We start from the raw sequence: 7,958 nt of genomic DNA, 5'->3' as shown, positions 1-7,958 counted from the left end.
AGAAGTGACCTGCTCTGGATGCACACTGACAACACATCCCCCTTCCTGCTGTGAAAGTGGGGCCCTCCATGCAGGATTCCTGCTGCCCCTTCCATCACCCTGCTGCCCCTGCTTCCATCACCCTCCATCCTGCTCCCTGGGCTGTGTCACGGGGTTGCATCACTCAAGCTCCTTAAGAGGATGGATGGAAAAGGCAGGATTTCAGCCTGGCTTGTTTAACAAAGATATATCCATTTGAAAGAAAAAGCTTAGGAGTGGAAGGTGGAATTTAACTAGTGCAGAATGAGCTGTTCAGCCTCTCTTAAAAAAAGAAAATCCTGTAGAACTTGACAGAAAGTAATAGCCATTGTATTTTGGCTTTTTCATTGAACAGATTTTGTGTAGGCATAGCAGGAAACTTTGTGCTGATGGATTTTAACTCAGTTTAATTAAAGCAGTTGAAACGCAGTCAATTCCCTGCTTTCTAGTGCAGAAAGGCACAGAAAAGCAAAGGGCCTATTCAAGGCAAACCTCTTCAGGAATGCGTCTTCTAAAGGAAGCTTTTGCTTGTGTCAGGTAGTCTGAGCCTCCTTAACCCCAGATCTAACACACAGTGTCAGGTTTCTCCAGGAAAAATGTGTTATGTTTCATGTTTTATTGCATCAGGACATGGAGTCATCCTCAGAGGATCAGTCAGTTTGGTGAGTTATCCCAGAGCCAAACCACTGGTGACCCACAGGCTGGTGGGGGCTCTCTTAAAAATAACCATGCAATGATGTGATTTTTGGGGTAATCCTGTGCAGGGCCAGGAGCTGGACTCAATGATCTTTGTAGCTCCCTTTCTGATCAGGATATTTTATGATTCCATGATTCTATATGACCACGGCACAATGTGATGTCCCAGATTAATTCTGGATTATGAAGCTGGTTTTAGGGTGCAGGGAAATCAGAGGGTCACAGGCAGCAGACCCCTCTGCCCCTGGGCAGAACCAGCACCTCTGGCAGCAGTTAAGGTGGATGTAGGTTAAACTGCCTTCAAAATTTGTAGGGATGAAGATCCCCCAGTCCCAGCAAGCAACACATACTGGTCAAATGGAAAAAAGCTCATGTGTCAGTGGAGGACATGGCTGAGACTGGGCTTCCAAAGTGCCATTCAACCCTCCATACTGAGGACTGCAAAACCCAGCCAGAGTGAACTCAAAGGCTCCTGCAAAGCCACATCCTTCATGTTCCCTTTGCAGGCTGAGACATGGAAGTGAGTGAAGAGCAGAAACCAGAAGAAACTGGGATTAACAACTCCAATCTGGGCAATAGTGAGAACAATTTTAATTCATGGCAAACCTCTGCTCCAGTTCTCCTCTGTTTGCTTTCCATCAGGAGAAAGCTTTGTCTTGTGATTAAGTGAAGGACGAAGGGATCAGGACTCCTGGGCTCTGCTTTTAACTCTGCTGCTGATTTCCCAGGTTTCTTCAGAGAGGTCACAAATGATTAAATGCTCAGAGCCGGTGCAGGCTCAAAATTCCCTCTGACGTCAATGGGGACAACAGGCTTCCAGCACCAGTGGGAAAACACAGCCTCTAAAGCATCCTCAGCTTCCTGGGTGCACAACTCTCCTGCCCAGTCCTGTGGAGGAATTTACTCATTTATGGGAAGGAGCCTGCAGGATTCCTCTGGTTTGCTGGGGTGGGGAATAAAAGGGAGTGCAGCAAGTCAGAGTCATCCTGCTGAAAAGAGAGAGACTTCCCCCCACCCCACCACTTCATTGCCAAGGTCTCAACCTCACCCCCAGCTCCACAAACAGCCTGCACAAACCCTGTGCCACGCTCCTGCTGTCACTGTGGCCTCTGGGCTTGCTGAACCTGCAGGAGTTTGGGGTACCTGGCATTTGGTGACCTTGGGGCCGTGGAGGTGTGCAGGGAAGGCACAGCCACGCCCCCGTAACTGTGCTGGCCCTGTCTCACACACTGGCAGATGGCACTGTACCCATGGCATGCTCCTTTCTTGGCACAACCGAATGTCCCCAGTTACCAGCACAACAAGCAGATAATTCCTTGCATCAGCAAGTGATGGAGAGGAGAGCAGGCAGGAGGTGCAGTGGCAGCTCCTCCGCCACAGCTGCTCCTGGTTCATTTGCCCTTCCCCTTGGAGAAGACCCAGCTCGTTATTTCAGGTGCTCCTGCCAGACCCCACTTGTTTTGAAACCGGTGGATAGAAACAGCTCCTGACCCTGTGGCTGTAGCCCATGGGTTTTCTCTAAGTGATATTCTTGGCAGATAAATTAAGCCCACTTTAAGCCCTGCCCTGCTCCTTCCTTTGGGCTTTTCCTGATGCAGCTGCCTGGCAGAGGTGGAGAGTAGTCCCACCTCTCACTGTCAACCATCCCTTGCCAAAGGGCTGCAGGTTCAGTAAATTCTAGCCCAGGGAAAGGCTGTGTTTACATACTTGCTTTTCAGAAAAGGAAATGGGCTCTTAAGGGAACACAGAATTTTAATCACCTGGTTTGGGCTCATGCACAGCTCCTGGGGCGTTGCCAGAGGTTGGACACGGTGGCACCGTCTGTCCCTTTATTTGCAAGCAGTCATTAGGAGTGATTAATTATAATGATGCTATTAGATTAGATACTAGGAAAAAATTCTTCCCTGTGAGGGTGGGGAGGCCCTGGCACAGGTTGCCCAGAGAAGCTGTGGCTGCCCCATCCCTGGAAGTGTCCAAGGCCAGGTTGGACAGGGCTTGGAGCAACCTGGGCTAGTGGAAGGTGTCCCTGCCCATGGCAGGGGGTGGAACGAGATGAGCTTTAAAGTCCCTTCAACCCAAACCATTCTGTGATTCTGTTCAACCGTTTTGCAGGTGTCAGCTGAACATCCTGGGGTGCCCCACCAGCTCCTGCCCGAGGCTGCATGGCTGGGGCTGCATTCCCTGTGAAGCATGGGGTGGAGATGCAGGGGAAAGGTGGAGGGAAGCCAAGATCAATCCTCTTTTGCCATCAAAATAATACAAAATTCATTTGTTTGAACAAATCCCAGGGAACTCCATGACACTGGTGCTTGAATCTCTGGGGGGGTGTGCTTTGACACACAGCTGGGAGCAATGACTGAAGAATGCAACTGAAGAGCAGTTTCCAGGAGCCTTGCAAAAGGAGGTGAGCCTTCCAGCCTAAAGAACAATTTCAAACACTACTTATCCCATCAAATTGTGCTCTGTAATCCATAGTACTCTTAAAAAAAACAAAAAATAGAAGGAGGCAGCGTAGGGGCAGGCTGTAGCTTAGGCATGTAGCAAGCTCCTACTTAGCATTATTTATCACCAAGGATCTCCAGGCTGGGCCATGATGAATAATTCATTTTTCTTCTCAGAGGCTGCATCTCGAACCCAGCCCGGTCTGGCACCTCCCCGCCGCGTCCCGGCTCTTCGGAAAAAGCAACTTGGGCATCTCGGTGCTCGGAGTCCTTGGCCTCTTCGTGTTCATGTGAATGTGACAGCCTGGCGAGGGCTGGTGCTAAGTTTATCCCTGTCTGTGTGTGCCTCGCTGCCCGTCCTCCCTGAGCATCCCCCGGTGCTGCGCCGCTCGAGCCTTTTCGCAGCGCTGCAGATCCGGAGCTGTGCGTGCTTCCCTCGCAGAGCCGATTTCCACCAGCTCAGGAAACAGCCGAGAAATTAAGGAGAGGAGCCGTGTCCTTGTTCAAAGCTCTGTCCCCCGCCCCGACCCTGCCTGGCCCCAGGCTTGGGTGTGTGTGCGTGTGTGTGTGGAGATGCAGCCCCTCCCTGGTGCCTGCACGGAGAGGGAGAGCGGGAGACAGGAAGAGGAGCCAGCAGCCTTTTATTCTGGGACCCACTTGGAAACGTTTTCTAAAAGCCCAATAAATAATTAACAGTGGTTATAAGCATATTGCAGACACGAGGAGTTTTTGCTGCAGATGCCCGTGAGGACGTTGTCAGTGTGTTATCGACTGGAGGCTGCACCTCATCGACTGGCCGCTCATTAAGGCATCTATTCCATCTATTCATTAACTCCTCATGGACAACGAGCAGAGTTTAATATAAAATGGAACGGCTGCAACCCCCCAAAATAGCTGAGCTTGGCTTTTAGGAGACGACGTCATATCTTGAGTAGGAACAGAGGCAGGGAGGATGGAGGGGGGTGGTCAAACCGTTCCCAAAACCCGGCTCAGAGCTGGACCTAGAGCCTTCAAGTCCCTCCCTGCGAGTCAGGCGCCATCGGGAGGCGGGTAAAGCCGGCGCATCTTTCCCGAATCGATTCTCCTTCACTTAACTTTGTCTCTGTAGATTCAACGTCTCATTCCATCAGTAATAATAGATATATCCCGTGCTGGGTAGGACCCAAATGCTTCCAGAGGAATTTCCAAAGCTCAGAGGAAGGGTCTGCCCCACCACTCTGCATACTGGTTTCTCTCCCAGGCTCACTTATTATTGCTGGGTGGGTTTGCACTGAGCCTGGGGATGCTCATTGCTGGCAAAGGAGTTAAGGAGAGCTCAGGACAGCAAGAAGACACTGATGATTTATTTCACTCTCTCTCTAAGGTAATTATGTACCTAGACAGTCTTAAAGTGTGTATTTCTTTTCTCCAACAGACCAGAACAGCCTCTCTGATTCCAGTCTAGCAGATAAATATGTATTTACACACTTTATTAAGATGGGTATTACTTTCCTACAGGACTGACATAACTCTTCTGCTCTGGTATTTTATGTAAAACTCTATTTGTACATTAGTTTGAAAAATATATGACAAGTTAGATGGACCACAGCAGCCTTGGCCATTGCTGAGGAGCGATGTGTGAAGAACACGTGGTGGATGAGGGTGTAGATGAGACACGCAGCTTCCTCAGGACCTGCACTCCAGCTCTGCTGTGGGAGGAGGGGATGGCCTTGCTGTGCTCTCATCTGTTCTCAAAATTCAAAAAAAAAAAAAAACCAAACCAGCACTGAAATGTCAGGCCAGCTCCAAAGCTGAGGATGGCAGGTGAAACTTCGGGGAGAGGCCACCAAATGTGTCACCAACGTGTCAGGTTTGGCATTTGAGTCTTCCAGAGCTCAGGCAGTGGGATCATCATCATCCCCCCATTATCCCCCTCCATCCAGGCTGTAGCTCCTGGACAGACTACTCAGACCCTCTCCATCCCTGATGGAACAGGGGCTCCTGCTTTCCATGGGGGTTTTACTCCTGGCCAAACACTGGGATGAGTCACATTCCCGGTTGAACTCTCCCCGTGGTGCATCTTGTGCTGGTGGCCCGTGGAAGAGGCAAAAGTGGATCACACCAACCAGGGTTTCAAATTACTGTTGTTTTCTGGATCACATCAACCAGGGTTTCAAATTACTGGTGTTTTCTGGATCACATCAACCAGGGTTTCAAATTACTGGTGTTTTCCCATGGGCTGTTTTTGCTGGATCCAGAAAGGACATCCAGAGAATCTGTCCCTGCCCCAAGCACTGCAACATACCCCCTGCTAAAGCAGGCAGGGTGGAGGAGAGGAGGGAGCTTTTCCTGTCCTGGAGGGCTCTGGGAGGAGGGAAAAGCACGTTTTCATGCTGTTTCACACGCAGTAAAAACGTGGCTGGATTAACCCCACGAGGCAGCATCTATAATATATTAATTCTTGTATAATTTCCTAAAGCTGCTTAACTGAGAACCTCAGTGCATTTAACACACATTAGTAGGTAATAGCAATTAATCTGGAAAATGGGCAGCAGTTCAGGCACAGGCAGGACAGGGGCTGTCATGGTGAGGGGGTGTCCCTGTGAGTGAATTCCAGCCCAAGTTTGTTAGAGCTGGGTCTGCACAAGCCCTTCCTCACTGAGCTCTGTCCCAACACCACCCTGGCTCTGCTCAGCAGAACATTTCCACGTGTGCCTGATATTAAGCAAGGAGTGTTCCTACTGGCTTTAAGGGGACTATCTAATCTCCTTTAAATTAAGCATATGATTGGGTTTTGGCTAGGTTGGGTCCTTGGGCCTTAATCTCTTTATGCCCCACTTTCTCAATCTGCAAAATAGTAATTATCTACTTCGTGGGGCTAAATTAATTTCCCATATTTCACTGATGCTCATTCTGGCAATATGCAGGTTGCCATTCTCCCAGAGATTGCAGTTTGCATGCTGCTCAGCAAATTATGTATTATATATCCACACACACACGCACACACACAAATCTAAGCCTCAGGGAAAAAAAAAACCTAAATGTCACGATGGCCAAGACAGGATGTAAGCAATAACAACAAGGATAACACAAATGCAATTCGGGGATTCAGAGGATTTAGTGAATGGAGAATAGGCTGAGTTGCATGAAAAGAAGGTAAGAAACTCAGCTGAGTTAAGAAATAATAAAAAGAATAATGAATATCAAACAGGATGGAAGAGCTTAAATAAAAATTAACTTTTTTCAAGTACAGCTTGGGAGAGCTGATGGTGGTCAGTGCAGAGGGCAAGGAAAGAAACTGAGACATTGTTTTTAACCCCTTCATGAATCTCAGAGGAGAAGGGAAAAGCAAATGAAGTTTGTGGAAAAAAATCTGTCATGGCCATGTCTCTGCTTTGCAGGATGTGGAGGGCTCTGGATTTGGGGATAAATCGACAAATGTTACATGTTTCAGGGGGGAAACATGAAATAGAGAAGGAAAAAGGAAATTCCTAAAAATACCCTAGGGTTTCCCTTTTTCATTTTGACAGAATAACCCAGGGTTTTGCTCCCTGGGACTTGGAGCACAAAGCGTGGTAGGACCAGGAGATTTTTGTTCTGCACCTGCCACTTGTACATTCCCCGTTTGCTGTGAGGCTGCAAACAAGTAAAGATTCCATTAGGGATGAGGCAGCGGTGCAGAAATGTTGGGCAGATTAAATCTTGTTTGGTGTGTCTCTTTATCAGGTCTCAGCCCAGCTCTGGCAGTGATAAGGTGTGAAAGGCTCTGAGCTGGAGCTCAGGGATCAGTAATGTTCATTAAGATAAAATCAGAGACAGGCTCCTGCTCTCTGTTTTCCAGAAGGACTCATTCCATACAAAGGTAAATAAAAACCCAAACCTTACTGAGTTATCCTCAGGGGAATCCATGGGCTTTGTCATCACGATTTTCATTTTCTCCTGCCACAGTCTGCAGAGAAAAAGAACAGCTGAGGGACCAGAAAGGAAAAGAAGTCAACAAGTTACGGAGCAGCATCCACCTGGTTAAGTCTAATTCCAATGCATTGACTCTGCTCAGCTCCTTGGGGAATGAAGGAATGAAAGGAAAGGAGAAAAAAAAAAAAGGCAAGGAAATTGAAAGGAGTAATTCAATTTGGGAAGAATTATTCTCCTAATGATTTATGGCTTCATTAATGACTGATTGAACAAATGATTTTTTTTAACCTTACTAGGAATTGAGGTGCTGGCTGGGAGGTTACTGGGTGTCACAGCAACACAGACTCACTTGTCTCCATTTAAATACTTAATGCTTTCCATCTCCCTCCCCTCGGATCGATAGGATCTGGAAGCAGGCTTCTTGTTGCAGACTTCCTTGGCTTCACAAAAATGTGCCCAGGAGCAACAAGAAATGAGTGAATATTCAGTAATGAGACAGGGCAGGGAGGGCACCAACACTGCAGAGAGGTGTCCCACACCTGGGAGTGTCCGAGGCCAGGCTGGACAGGGCTTGGAGCAACCTGGTCTTGTGGAAACAGTCCCTGCCCATGGCAAGGCTTGGAACTGGGTGAGTTTTAAGGTCCCTTCCGACCCAAACTGTTCTGTGATTCCGTGATGATTCTTTGCCATGCATCGTTTACGTGTTGATAATTAGAAATAAACACAATAAATGCAGGCTTGGGCCAGTTCTCAGGGCTCACATCAACACGAAAACCTCCCGACTGCAAAAGCCCTGTGGGCACGAGGTTGCTGGGTGAGCAAAGCCAGTTAAAATTCATGATCTATGTTCACCACTCCGGTGCCTCCAGGCTCAGCAGCACGAGCGAGTCAGGCTCGTGTCCTTCAACT

General features: G+C 48.4%; 1 long non-coding RNA gene across 1 annotated transcript; it reads left to right on the top strand.

Moving 5' to 3' along the window:
- Window positions 1-476: 476 nt before the first annotated feature.
- LOC120322937 lies at window positions 477-3,080 on the top strand. Its single transcript, XR_005562928.1, has 3 exons — window positions 477-555; window positions 646-680; window positions 3,003-3,080. It is a non-coding gene; the product is annotated as an uncharacterized LOC120322937 (long non-coding RNA).
- Window positions 3,081-7,958: the final 4,878 nt, after the last annotated feature.

Source organism: Pipra filicauda, unplaced genomic scaffold (genome assembly GCF_003945595.2).
Source record: "Pipra filicauda isolate LSUMZ 115617 unplaced genomic scaffold, ASM394559v2 scaffold170_size1570365_pilon, whole genome shotgun sequence".
Lineage (NCBI taxonomy): Eukaryota > Metazoa > Chordata > Aves > Passeriformes > Pipridae > Pipra > Pipra filicauda.
The sequence above is the reverse complement of the archived record's forward strand: the minus strand, read 5'-3'. Positions and strand labels throughout refer to the sequence as shown.